Source organism: Oratosquilla oratoria, unplaced genomic scaffold (genome assembly GCF_046742065.1).
Source record: "Oratosquilla oratoria isolate Oo_2021 unplaced genomic scaffold, ASM4674206v1 SCAFFOLD106, whole genome shotgun sequence".
NCBI lineage: Eukaryota > Metazoa > Arthropoda > Malacostraca > Stomatopoda > Squillidae > Oratosquilla > Oratosquilla oratoria.
This window is the reverse complement of record NW_027467463.1, coordinates 318,607-331,875: the sequence shown is the minus strand read 5'-3', so window position 1 is coordinate 331,875 and position 13,269 is coordinate 318,607. Positions and strand designations below refer to the sequence as shown.

Sequence of the window (13,269 nt, the reverse complement as noted above, 5' to 3'; positions counted from 1 at the left end):
TAGGGGTGAATGGAGAATGGTTGTGTGTGGATGATGCTCTGATGCATGAAGGGGAGTGCGGTGGGGGATGGGGGCGAGGGATTTGAGAAATAAATTGACGCAGGCCCAAAGGGATTTCTCCCAGTATTTTTTGCACGAGGGGATGAGAGGGGTTTGCAGATTTAATGAAGTGGCCTTGCTGTGGATGTGCTGCGTCTTGCGACACCGCTTCTGACCCAGGTGGGCAAAATGCAGGGATGACCCGTCATCCAGGAGGTGCCAAAATAAGAGGGAGGGAAGAGGGTAGAGGGGAGTGGAGTATGTAGGGGATGGAATGGGTGGGAGTGATTTCTATGCCTTCATTTTCTGGCTACCTCCCATGTAAGGGGGGGGGGAGCCTTTGGTGTATGCAGAACCCTTACATGCCTAAGTGCCACCCCTGGGCAAAGTTTGCAGTGATGTCTCCCCCCCCCTTCCCCATCACCATCCCTTACAGCCTGTTTCACCTATTGGCTTGCAAAATAATGAAAATTTAACATTCGTATTTAATGTCCCTACTGCAGAATGGGTAAGGGAAAAAAATGTTTCATATTCAGTTGATTCTAATGCAAAATTAGTATATTACGGTCAAATATTCAGGGCTCCTTTGACCTCATTTTACTACAATTACTTTGTAAGCCTTGTAGTAGGCGGCATGTCCAGACTAAATTGTCGCCCCAGGGCATACCCCCCCCCCATGTGAGGGCCCTGGGTGTATATAATATATGCAATATCCAACTTCTATATTATTGGTAACCACATGCTCTGCCGAGCAGTAGATAGGCCCTAGGAGGTTGTTATATTACTATTATTATAATGTGTGTGTATATATATATATATATATATATATATATATATATATATATATATATATATATATATATATATATATATATATATATAAATAAAATATATTTGCAGGCAAGCAAATAGGCCTACTCCTAAATTTTCTCCGTGTCTGCTAGGCGATCACTTTTTTCATACTGTTGGAATTGAATCACGACACTAATCCATTTACATGTGAATATTGAAAGAGACTTACCCGTCTCCTTAACAAGTGGGAGAAAAAATAGGTTCCGCCTTTTTATGCAGTTGCCCTGGAACGAGGTAGACTTGCTCGATGAATACCATGTTCGGCTTCAGTTTGTGGTAAACATCGTCACTGTGACGCGCGAAATTTGAACTTCGATTTTTCGTAGGTGCGCGTTTTTAGCGATCCTCATTTCGAATTTAGGCTCGTTCGCGAAAATGCACAACTTAAAAAACAAGCCCTAGCAGGTGAAGTTGAGGAGCCCATACTCATATACAAGACTATAAATTTCGTATAAAAAATGAGCAATTTTGGGAGTGTCGAGGCCGCGAGGCGCATGCGCGCCCGTAGCGTCCACCAAACTCATCTCCGGCGTCCACGATCAAAGCGTCGCCACGTGAACCCAGGACCATCTTTCGATTGTAACCATCATTAACAGCGTGGGAAATAATGGAGATACGACCAGAAACTATCACGTCTAGATAGCGCGCCGAGTACTGCCGACCATTTGGAATATACAGGTGGTAGAAAATATTCATTGGGTTACGTTCTCCAAGGATCTTTCCTCTTACTTACCGGCCGGAGGAGGACAGAGGGGAGACGGGAGAGAGAGAGGACAGACAGGAGAGGGGAGAGAGGACAGAAGAGAGGGGGGAAAGGACAGGAGATGAGAGAGGACACAGAAGAGAATTTATGTAACATTAAGATGTCATTTTGTTGTTTTTTCCTTCTTCATTTTTTTTTCATTTATAACTTCTGTGTGGCCAGGCTGATGCGCACAAACGTTTGTCCATTTTTTTGTTTTGTTTTTTTCTGTCAAACCGGCGCTACCTGCGGTTTCTCGCTTCCCACTTCGTAAAAGATGAATGCAGAGTTTTAGCACAGACTTGGCCAAATCCTTCCCGACGAAGGCCCACCGGACGACCACCACCTCAGCATATCGCCGCCTTCTAACCCTCACGCACTAAATAGTACTCCCTCTCCCTCCCCTCGCTATATTCAATCTCACGATTTCGTTAGTGTGCTGATGAACCTTAAAAGACAACCATGAACCGTGTCAAAGACTACAATTGGAGAGAGCAAGGGGAGGGGAGGGCAGGGCGAGAGCAAGGGGAGGGCTGGGCAGGGCGAGAGCAAGGTGAGGGGAGGGGAGGGGAGGGCGAGAGCAAGGTGAGGGGAGGGGAGGGGAGGGCGAGAGCAAGGGGAGGGGAGGGCTGGGCAGGGCGAGAGCAAGGTGAGGGGAGGGGAGGGCTGGGCAGGGCGAGAGCAAAGGGAGGGGAGGACAGGGCAGGGCGAGAGCAAGGGGAGGGGAGGGCAGGGCGAGAGCAAGGGGAGGGGAGGGCAGGGCGAGAGCAAGGGCAGGGAAGGGCAGGGCAAGGCGAGAGCAAGTGGAGGGCAGGGCAGGGCGAGAGCAAGTGGAGGGCAGGGCAGGGCGAGAGCAAGTCGAGGGCTGGGCAGGGCGAGAGCAAGGGTAAGGAAGAGGAGGGCAGGGAGAGAGCAAGGGGAGGGGAGGGGAGGGCAGGGCAGGGCGAGAGCAAGGGGAGGGGAGAAGAGGGCGGGAGCACGGGGAGGGGAGAGGAGGGCGGGAGCACGGGGAGGGGAGAGGAGGGCGAGAGCACGGGGAGGGGAGAGGAGGGCGAGAGCACGGGGAGGGGAGGGAAGGGCGAGAGCATGGGGAGGGGAGGGAAGGGCGAGAGAACGGGGCGGGGAGAGGAGGGCGAGAGAACGGGGCGGGGAGAGGAGGGCGAGAGAACGGGGCGGGGAGAGGAGGGCGAGAGAACGGGGCGGGGAGAGGAGGGCGAGAGCACGGGGAGGGGTGAGGTGGGCGAGAGCACGGGGAGGGGTGAGGTGGGCGATAGCACGGGTAGGGGTGAGGTGGGCGATAGCACGGGTAGGGGTGAGGTGGGCGATAGCACGGGTAGGGGTGAGGAGGGCGATAGCACGGGGAGGGGAGGGGAGAAGAGGCAGAGAGCAAGGGGAGGGGAGAGGAGGGCGAGAGCAAGGTGAGGGGAGAGGAGGGCGAGAGCAAGGGGAGGGGAGAGGAGGGCGAGAGCAAGGGGAGGGGAGGGGAGGGCGAGAGCAAGGGCAGGGGAGGGGAGGGCGAGAGCAAGGGGAAGGGAAGGGAGGGCGAGAGCAAGGGGAGGGAAGGGGAGGGGAGGGGAGGAAAAGGGAGGGCAAGAGCAAGGTGAGGGGAGGGGAGGGAAGAGGAGGGCGGCGCAAGGGGAGGGGAGGGCGAGAGCAAGGTGAGGGGAGGGGAGGGCGCGAGCAAGGGGAGGGGAGGGGAGGGCGAGAGCAAGGGGAGGGGAGGGGAGGGGAGGGCGAGAGCAAGGGGAGGGGAGGGGAGGGCGAGAGCACGGGGAGGGGAGGGGAGGGCGAGAGCACGGGGAGGGGAGGGGAGGGCGAGAGCACGGGGAGGGGAGGGGAGGGGAGGGCAGGGCAGGAGCAAGGGGAGGGGAGGGGAGGGGAGGGCGAGAGCAAGGGGGGAGGGGCGGGGAGGGAGGAGAGCAAAGGGGGAGGGGAGGGGAGGGCGAGAGGGGAGGGGAGAGGAGGGCGAGAGGGGGGGAGGGAGGGCGAGAGGGGGGGAGGGGAGGGCGAGGACAAGGGGAGGGGAGGGGAGGGGAGGGGGAGGGGAGGGCGAGGACAAGGGGAGGGGAGGTGAGGGCGAGGACAATGGGAGGGGAGGGGAGGGCGAGAGCAAGGGGAGGGGAGGGGAGGGCGAGAGCAAGGGGGAGGGGAGGGGGAGGGCGAGAGCTAGGGGGAGGGGAGGGGAGGGCGAGAGCAAGGGGGAGGGGAGGGCGAGAGCAAGGGGAGGGGCGGGGAGGGCGAGAGCAAGGGGAGGGGCGGGGAGGGCGAGAGCAGGGGAGGAGAGGAGCGGGCGAGAGCAAGGGGAGGGGAGGAGAGGGCGAGAGCAGGGGGAGGGGAGGGGAGGGCGAGAGGAGGGGAGGGGAGGGCGTGAGGAGGGAAGGGGAGGGCGAGAGGAAGTGGGAGGGGAGGGCGAGGGCAAGGGGGAGGGGAGGGCGAGGGCAAGAGCAAGGGGGAGGGGAGGGCGAGGGCAAGGGGAGGGGAGGGGAGGGCGAGAGCAAGGGGGAGGGGAGGGCGAGAGCAAGGGGGAGGGGGGGAGGGCGAGAGCAAGGGGGGGAGGGGGGAGGGCGAGGGCAAGGTGAGGGGAGGGCGAGAGCAAGGGGGAGGGGAGGGCAAGGGGGAGGGCGAGGGCAAGAGCAAGGGGGAGGGGAGGGCGAGAGCAAGGGGGAGGGGAGGGGAGGGCGAGAGCAAGGGGGAGGGGAGGGGAGGGCGAGAGCAAGGGGGAGGGGAGGGCGAGAGCAAGGGGGAGGGGAGGGCGAGAGCAAGGGGGAGGGGAGGGCGAGAGCAAGGGGGAGGGGAGGGGAGGGCGAGAGCAAGGGGGAGGGGAGGGCGAGAGCAAGGGCAGGGCAGGGGAGGGGAGGGGAGGGCGAGAACAAGGGCAGGGGGGGAGGGCGAGAACAAGGGCAGGGCAGGGGAGGGGAGGGCGAGAGCAAGGGAAGGGCAGGGGAGGGGAGGACGAGAGCAGGGGCAGGGGAGGGGAGGGCGAGAGCAAGGGGAGGGGAGGGGAGGGCGAGAGCAAGGGGAGAGGAGGGGAGGGCGAGAGCAAGGGGAGAGGAGGGGAGGGCGAGAGCAAGGGGAGAGGAGGGGAGGGCGAGAGCAAGGGGAGAGGAGGGGAGGGCGAGAGCTAGGGGAGAGGAGGGGAGGGCGAGAGCTAGGGGAGAGGAGGGGAGGGCGAGAGCTAGGGGAGAGGAGGGGAGGGCGAGAGCTAGGGGAGAGGAGGGGAGGGCGAGAGCTAGGGGAGAGGAGGGGAGGGCGAGAGGAAGGGGAGGGGAGGGGAGGGCGAGAGGAAGGGGTGGGGAGGGAAGGGGCGGGGTGGGGAGGGCGAGAGCAAAGGGAGGGGCGGGGAGTGGAGGGTGAGAGCAAGGGGAGGGGAGGGCGAAAGCAATGGAAGGGGAGGGGAGGGCGAGAGCAAGGGGATGGGAGGGGAGGGGAGTGAGGGCGAGAGCAAGGGGATGGGAGGGCGAGAGCAAGGGGATGGGAGGGGAGGGGAGGGCGAGAGCAAGGGGATGGGAGGGGAGGGCGAGAGCAAGGGGATGGGAGGGGAGGGGAGGGGAGGGGAGGGCGAGAGCAAGGGGATGGGAGGGGAGGGGAGGGCGAGAGCAAGGGGATGGGAGGGGAGGGGAGGGCGAGAGCAAGGGGATGGGAGGGGAGGGGAGGGCGAGAGCAAGGGGATGGGAGGGGAGAGGAGGGCGAGAGCAAGGGGAGGGGAGGGGAGGGCGAGAGCAAGGGGAGGGGAGGGGAGGGCGAGAGCAAGGGGAGGGGAGGGCGAGAGCAAGGGGAGGGGAGGGCGAGAGCAAGGGCAGGGGAGGGAGAGAGCAAGGGCAGGAGAGGGAGAGAGCAAGGGCAGGGGAGGGAGAGAGCAAGGGCAGGGGAGTGAGAGAGCAAGGGCAGGGGAGGGGAGGGGAGGGCGAGAGCAAGGGCAGGGGAGGGGAGGGGAGGGCGAGAGCAAGGGCAGGGGAGGGGAGGGCGAGAGCAAGGGCAGGGGAGGGGAGGGCGAGAGCAAGGGCAGGGGAGGGGAGGGCGAGAGCAAGGGCAGGGGAGGGGAGGGCGAGAGCAAGGGCAGGGGAGGGGAGGGCGAGAGCAAGGGCAGGGGAGGGGAGGGCGAGAGCAAGGGCAGGGGAGGGCGAGAGCAGGGGAGGGGAGGGGAGGGCAAGAGCAGGGGAGGGGAGGGCAAGAGCAAGGGGAGGGGAGGGGAGGGCAAGAGCAGGGGAGGGGAGGGGAGGGCAAGAGCAAGGGGAGGGGAGGGGAGGGGAGGGCAAGAGCAAGGGGAGGGGAGGGCAAGAGCAAGGGCAGGGGAGGGCGAGAGCAAGGGCAGGGGAGGGGAGGGCGAGAGCAAGGGCAGGGGAGGGCGAGAGCAAGGGCAGGGGAGGGCGAGAGCAAGGGCAGGGGAGGGGAGGGCGAGAGCAAGGGCAGGGGAGGGCGAGAGCAAGGGCAGGGGAGGGCGAGAGCAAGGGCAGGGGAGGGCGAGAGAAAGGGTAGGCAAGGGGAGGGGAGGGCGAGAGCAAGGGCAGGGGAGGGGAGGGGAGGGCGAGAGCAAGGGCAGGGGAGGGGAGGGCGAGAGCAAGGGCAGGGGAGGGGAGGGCGAGAACAAGGGCAGGGCAGGGGAGGGGAGGGCGAGAGCAAGGGAAGGGCAGGGGAGGGGAGGGGAGGGCGAGAGCAGGGGCAGGGGAGAGGAGGGCGAGAGCAGGGGCAGGGGAGAGGAGGGCGAGAGCAGGGGCAGGGGAGAGGAGGGCGAGAGCAGGGGCAGGGGAGAGGAGGGCGAGAGCAGGGGCAGGGGAGGGGAGGGCGAGAGCAAGAGCAGGGGAGGGGAGGGGAGAGCAAGAGCAGGGGAGGGGAGGGGAGGGCAGGAGCAAGGGGAGGGGAGGGCAGGAGCAAGGGCAGGGGGAGGGCAGGAGCAAGGGCAGGGGAAGGGAGGGCGAGAGCAAGGGCAGGGGAAGGGAGGGCGAGAGCAAGGACAGGGGAGGGGAGGGCGAGGGCAAGGGGAGGGGAGGGCGAGAGCAAGGGGAGGGGAGGGCGAGAGCACGGACAGGGGAGGGGAGGGGAGGGCGAGAGCAAGGGCAGGGGAGGGGAGGGGAGGGCGAGAGCAAAGGCAGGGGAGGGGAGGGGAGGGCGAGAGCAAAGGCAGGGGAGGGGAGGGCGAGAGCAAGGGCAGGGGAGGGGAGGGGGAGGGGAAGAGGAGGGGAGGGGGAGGGGAAGAGGAGGGGAGGGCGAGAGCAGAGGGAGGGGAAGAGGAGGGGAGGGCGAGAGCAGAGGGAGGGGAGGAGAGGGAAGGTCGAGAGCAGAGGGAGGGGAGGAGAGGGAAGGTCGAGAGCAGAGGGAGGGGAGGAGAGGGAAGGTCGAGAGCAGAGGGAGGGGAGGAGAGGGAAGGTCGAGAGCAGAGGGAGGGGAGGAGAGGGAAGGTCGAGAGCAGAGGGAGGGGAGGAGAGGGAAGGTCGAGAGGAATGGGGAGAGGAGGGGAGGGCGAGAGGAATGGGGAGAGGAGGGGAGGGCGAGAGGAGGGGAGGGCGAGAGCAGAGGGAGGGGATGTAGATATTACGTCATATGTGTAATTATGTTATAGAATTGTGTTCCTTTGTATTACATAACTATGTTCATATTTCTTGTCTATGTATATATTGTAACAATGTTAAGTAGTAACGCCCGTCCACTATATGTAATCTTGCCTACGTGCGGAGAAAGGTGCGCACTCTTGTAGAACAAACAGACAAGCGAAATCCTGAATAGTTCGGAGCGCACAGATTTGACAGTTACTAAATAAGTAGATTGTTCAAGCGAGTCGAGGGTCTTAAAACTACCCATGTTGACGTGTTTTAACTTACCCTCCTCCCCCCTTTACGCTCACCCGCACCCTTCACCGGAAGTATCCCGCTTCCGGTCCAATGGTATATAAGCGGTGGAAATCACTCACACCTTGTCATTTTCTCGCATATTGATCTCTTGATAAAAACTAGAAGTTTAGACTCATGAGACGATTGGTGTGAAGTGATCACCCTTTTTGCCTACATTACGTGTCTTATATACATTGCATTACTTAATACTTATATTTGTACTTATTACTTATTTTGATACATGTTCCTGATCTCTTTGTACTTAGATAGTACCATATTGTATACGTATCTTGTGTTTCTTATTTGAACGATACTTTCCATATTCTTATAATCATGTAACGGTCCCATTGACCCACCTGCCCATTCTCTTTTGTGTTGATTGCCTGTAAATATTTTCCATGATATTAATAATTTCGTTGGTAAAATTTTACTTTCGACCTTTGTTTGAATATAGCAATACAAAATTAAATAGTAATTTTGTAAATTAAAATGTATCAACGTAATATGCAATTTTGTGTGCGGAAATGAAAATAAAAATACGTTGCTAAAACAGATCTCTTAGTAACGAAGTCGTGTACGACGAATGGTACACCATGTTTGTTGTGGTAGATGCCGACGTCGGAGAAATGAAAGGACGATAAATTTGTCTAAAACTAAACTAATCTAACCTAACCTGTGTTTAATAAATCATTACCTGCAAATTAGATATCATCCGGCTGGTCCTCGTCGTCGTCGTCGTGAGAGACGTTGGCGGGCATTTCAACCACTCTCTCAGCTTTTGTATGGCTATATTCCTCCAATGGTCGAAAGTAAAATTTTACCGGTTAGGTTAGGTTTGGTTAGGTTAGTTTAGTTTACTTTATTTTAGTTTAGACAAATTTATCGTTCTTTCATTTCTCCGACGTCGGAATCTACCATAACAAACATGGCGTACCATTCGTAGTACACAACTTCGTTACATAAGAAATCTGTTTTAGCAACTTTTTTTATTTTCAATTCCGCACACAAAAATTGCATATTACGTTCATACATTTTAATTTACAAAATTACTATCTAATTTTGTATTGCTATATTCCAACAAAGGTCGAAAGTAAAATTTTACCATTTCGTTTACTAGTTTTATCGCTAGTTTAATATTCCTTTCCTGGAATCTTCTTTGTTACCTTTACTTCTAGTCTTACGAATTATCTAGGCCCTGACCAGATAGTTCAGTCCTACAGTGGCTTCTAGAAGTGAGCTGGTTCTTAAGCACTTATCCGTTATACGTAACGTCTCTTCACATAACCAGCCCGTCCCGTAACAATATATACATTCTATATCATATATATAGACAGGAACTATAATATTTTATATATATTTTATATAATATTTGTCAGAGTATAACTAATTGCGTGGAGCGGTGCGAGCGAAGGCAACAACCTATTCGAACGACGGACCAGCTTCAACTGACAGCTATAGGACCCCTGAACCCCACTTTGAACAGCCAGGGGTGACGTTCACGGGCCCGCTGCGCCAACTCCCTCGAAATTCGGTCTGAAGTGGTTAGACCTTATATTCTTAGATCTTGCGTAATATCGCCTATGGGCTATGGTGACGCGTCTCAGTAAATTTTTAGTTTCGACCATAGGCGCAATATAGCAATAGAAAATTAATTACCAATTTTGTAAATTATAATGTATCAACGTAATATGTAATTGTGTGAGCGGAAATAAAAAGCAAAAAAGGTGCTAAAACAGATTTTGTAAATAACGAAGTCGTGTCGGACAAATGGTACGCCATGTTTGTTATGATAGATGCCGACGTCGAAGAAATAAAAGGATAAATTCGTCTAACCTAAACTAAACTAACCTGTGTTTAATAAATCATTACCTGCAAATTAAATGTCATCCGGCTTGTCCTCGTTGTCGTCGTCGTGAGAGACGTTGAAGCTTTTCAACCACTCTCTCAGCTTGCGGGGTATACAAAGTTCTTGCAGCTTGAAGGAATGCATGTATCTCCGCTCCATAACATTCATGAAAATGTACCTGGCGAGGTACTGTCGGAGGTACCGAGGCCGTCAATTGACAGACAAGATGGCGTCCCGATCCTATGCTACCGACTTCATTCATTAGCGTATTTGCTTGTAGCAAGGTATTTTTTATTTTCACTTCCGCCCACAAAATTGCATATTACGTTGATACATTTTAATTTACAAAATTAATAATTTTCTATTGCTATAGTGCACCCATGGTCGAAACTAGAAAAATACCCGCGTCTCCTTGTACGCGTGTCCACAGAAACACGTCTTCTGCATTTTTCTTTCAATTAATATATTTTGTTGTCAGCTGCTGAAATTACATTGTTGGGAGGTGCTAAAGATATCAGAAGTATGGGAAATGAAAGTTACGTAAATTACGTTAAGTCGTAATACGTATCAAGTAATGACGCGCTAAAGAAAATAAAGGAATTTAGTCATATTTGCCTATTTAGAATGCCCCTTTTGAAACTGACAATCTTGGAAAGGAGGGGGGAATGGCATTCTGACAAATGGTGAAAAGTGTGCTTTGTCCAAGCAAGGCAAAGAACCACTGGACTCTATCTGACTGACTGGACTGGACTGGACAGACGCATGGCGTCTGTACATTGTCCTAGCGGCTTCGTTTGTAGACATGCTTGTAGCAAGGTTTTTTATTGATTCCAGCCAAGAAAATCTCATCCTACGTTCATGTATTTTAACTTAATTTTCTAACGCTATACCAAGTATGTGCACAACTAAAATAATCCAGTACGAGTCTAGTCTCCTTGTACGCGAGGAAATAGTTTTCACAGATCAACTTGTCTTTTAACCGTAGCTTACAAATTGACGGGTCTCACTCCTGTTGCGAGAAGAGATGAAATCACACAGTTCACGGGCTCCCAGCCGTCAACAGACCCTGCTTTCAGCGAAAATGCCATACTCGAACGCGCTCCATCGCAAATAAAACCCTTATCTCCTTAGGGCATAAAGTCCACGGCTGATACTGTGACGTATGCACCTTTGTTTCACAAAATATGCTTAAACGTTTCACGTAGGTTTGTACATCAAGGTACACGCTACTGGACAAGTTATTCCAAGTAGATTAACATCCTAATCCCGTTATCATAGAATAAACCAAGTTAGCTAATCCAAGAATATTATTGGTGCTTCTAAGATGTAACACTAGTTTTCTTTAACATAAACTCTCCGAAATGATTAGTTTGGACGACTAACCGCAAACAACCGGTTATGGCTTGCATTCCGGCTTAGACAAAATTTCCATAGCACTATATCAACAATTAACCACAATTCTCTCAGTACTGCATTAAAATAAACGTGGTTGCTCTAGTAACACGCAAGCGCTTCTCTATTGCATTTAAATATTTTTCTACCAAATTGTTAGGGTAAGTAAAGTCAGTTTTGGAGCTTTTGGACACGCATGTTTCAATGTGCTTGCGTGCTTCTGGAATTTTACAATAGAATTTTCCGGTCGACTCCAGACTATTTCAATCGCGATCCTCTGCCTCAAGTCGGGCCCTTGGTACATGCTCAACAGAAAATAAAGTTTATACATCACCGCAGCAATGGCTTTGAAACATTGTCCTTCATGAAGTGGCTGGGACCGTGAACCTATCTTGGCAATACAGCGTGCAATTTGAACTGAACATTTCAAAAATGTTGATAATTGTACATACCTTTCCGATCCAGTTTCCCAAGGAGATACGTGATATTACGGTAGATTATTGCTTGAAGATCTGTCGTTGATAGCATTGCAAAGAACTTGATTTCTTTACCATTACTATGACGATATAGCCACCTATTTATCGAACACAAAGGTTACGTTTAGTCTGTTGTAATCGCAAGTTTGTTTTAACTGTTATTTCTGTAAATCTTAAGAGTTCAATACAAAATTGAATTTCATTAGTTGATTTTCACTAATTCATTATTCATGCTTTTGCCTGGACCAAGCCACCTCGTGTATTCTTGGAACAGAATCCTAAAAGAAATTTATATATATATATATTATCACTACTGAGCAACCGGAGGTACACAATTTATTGAAAATCTAAACTATTTCTGCTCGTATTACGGTTGTATAACGAGTCCAGCACCAACTTTACACGTCCATCTCCGCTGCTGTAATTGCGTCGACTAACGGTCAACAACAGTGTTGCCACGGTGATCTATGCCAGTTCCCACAAATGAGTTTTCAATTCAATTCAATAAGTTTATTGTTGATGTACAACAAAGGAGAGAGTTGGGTCTTGCCAACTAACCCCTATACATTTCATATTAAATTTGTTTATTACAGTTATATCAAAATAAATGTTTATATTACAATATCACAGTGTTGTATTTAACATTTGAAAGCAAACATTGGATGTTTTTTTTTGTTTTGTTTTTTTACAATTTTAGTTAAGATATTATTTATATAATAGCATACGAGCTCAATGAGGTTCCATTGTTCCTGTGGTCTAAATTCATCGATTATTGGGCAATACTGTATATAATGTTGCAGTGAATGTCCTCTCGGCCTTGCGCATAAAGTACAGGGCTCAGGTTCAGCTTCCCTGTACACCTCCCAGTAATATTTATATCCCAGTCTGAGTCTCATAGTGACTAAATCCATTTGGGAACTATGTCTACCATATGGATATTCCTTTGTATTATTTAATACTGCCTTATAATGCTTGCTACTTACACTACCCATCTCGCAACATTTATCTAGGTCTATATCCATGTTAGCAATAACATTTGATCTTATTATTGACCTTACATGTTTATATGTGTATTCATTACCAGGAATATTGTTAACATCTCTAATTGTATTTCGTGCAAGACTATCTGCTTTTTCATTATAATACAATCCTATATGGGATGGTACACATACAAAATAAATATGTGTATTGTTTCTCTCCAGGTTATATATAATATTTAAAAATTTGTAACAACATCACAATCAGCTGGAGAGGAAGATACAAGTTCATATAAGGCATTCTGACTATCGACAAAAAAGTATACATTTTTACCCATACTCGTAATAATATGTAAGCCTTCTAAGATAGCATATAGTTCAGTTCTGGTTGATGACAAATTATTTGGTAGTCTTTTTGAAATTTCATAATCTTGAAATTCTTCAGAGGAAGAATATTCCCTTATAAACACCCCACATCCTGTCTTGGTACCCTCTGTCACAATTTTTTAGATTGTGACACCCGGCTCGCTGTCTCGCCTTCCCATTTTCTCGTCTGTTTTCTCACCGTTTCAGCCCTTCGTTCCCTATACTCGGGGGAATTACCAGAGTCCTTAAGACTTCCAGTAGCTACATCCTGTCCTTTCTCCTCCTCGTTATCCTCTTTATCTGTCATGTCATTTTTGACAATCAATTTCAGTGCCTTAACGAAGGGAGAGACTTCTAATTATCTAGAAACACCCACCCCCTTTTGATTTGTGTTCTCAGAGCCAGGCTCAACGGTTTTCGCGCCCACACAAAGCGCCAAACACACCCCCTTCCCCCCCCTGCGCGCTGCCACATATTTGTTTTAAGCTAGGTAATTAGAATAATTAGGATTGTGTCTAACCCGCTCGTGAACAGTGTCTACCTCAAAGAACACTTGGAACTGTGTCACCCTCCCGCATGAACATTATTCGTAGTACCCTTCGCAACTAGGGACGGAGACATAGAACTATTGGCAACGTCGGAAGCCGGCTAGCGGACATCGTGACCTGACCTGCCGCAGGACACAGGCAGTCTAAGCATCGAGTTCAAAAAAGGAGGTCAGACCGCTCGATCTCGGAAGACCAACAGTGTCCTT

The 13,269-nt window shown here is 52.1% G+C and overlaps 1 protein-coding gene across 20 annotated transcripts in view; it reads right to left on the bottom strand.

Moving 5' to 3' along the window:
* LOC143022508 (uncharacterized) overlaps window positions 1–11,587 on the bottom strand; it is a 167,139-nt gene extending 155,552 nt beyond the window's left edge. For 11 of the 20 annotated variants that reach the window (XR_012966071.1, XR_012966072.1, XR_012966073.1 and 8 more), the window contains exon 1: window positions 1,061–1,173. The gene's annotated coding sequence lies outside the window, so the exon portion shown is untranslated. Of the gene's footprint in view, window positions 1–1,060; window positions 1,174–11,144 lie in introns of those variants that run through there. The other 9 variants (XM_076180742.1, XM_076180734.1, XM_076180743.1 and 6 more) reach the window with 3 other exon arrangements.
* Between the last annotated feature and the right edge of the window lie 1,682 nt (window positions 11,588–13,269).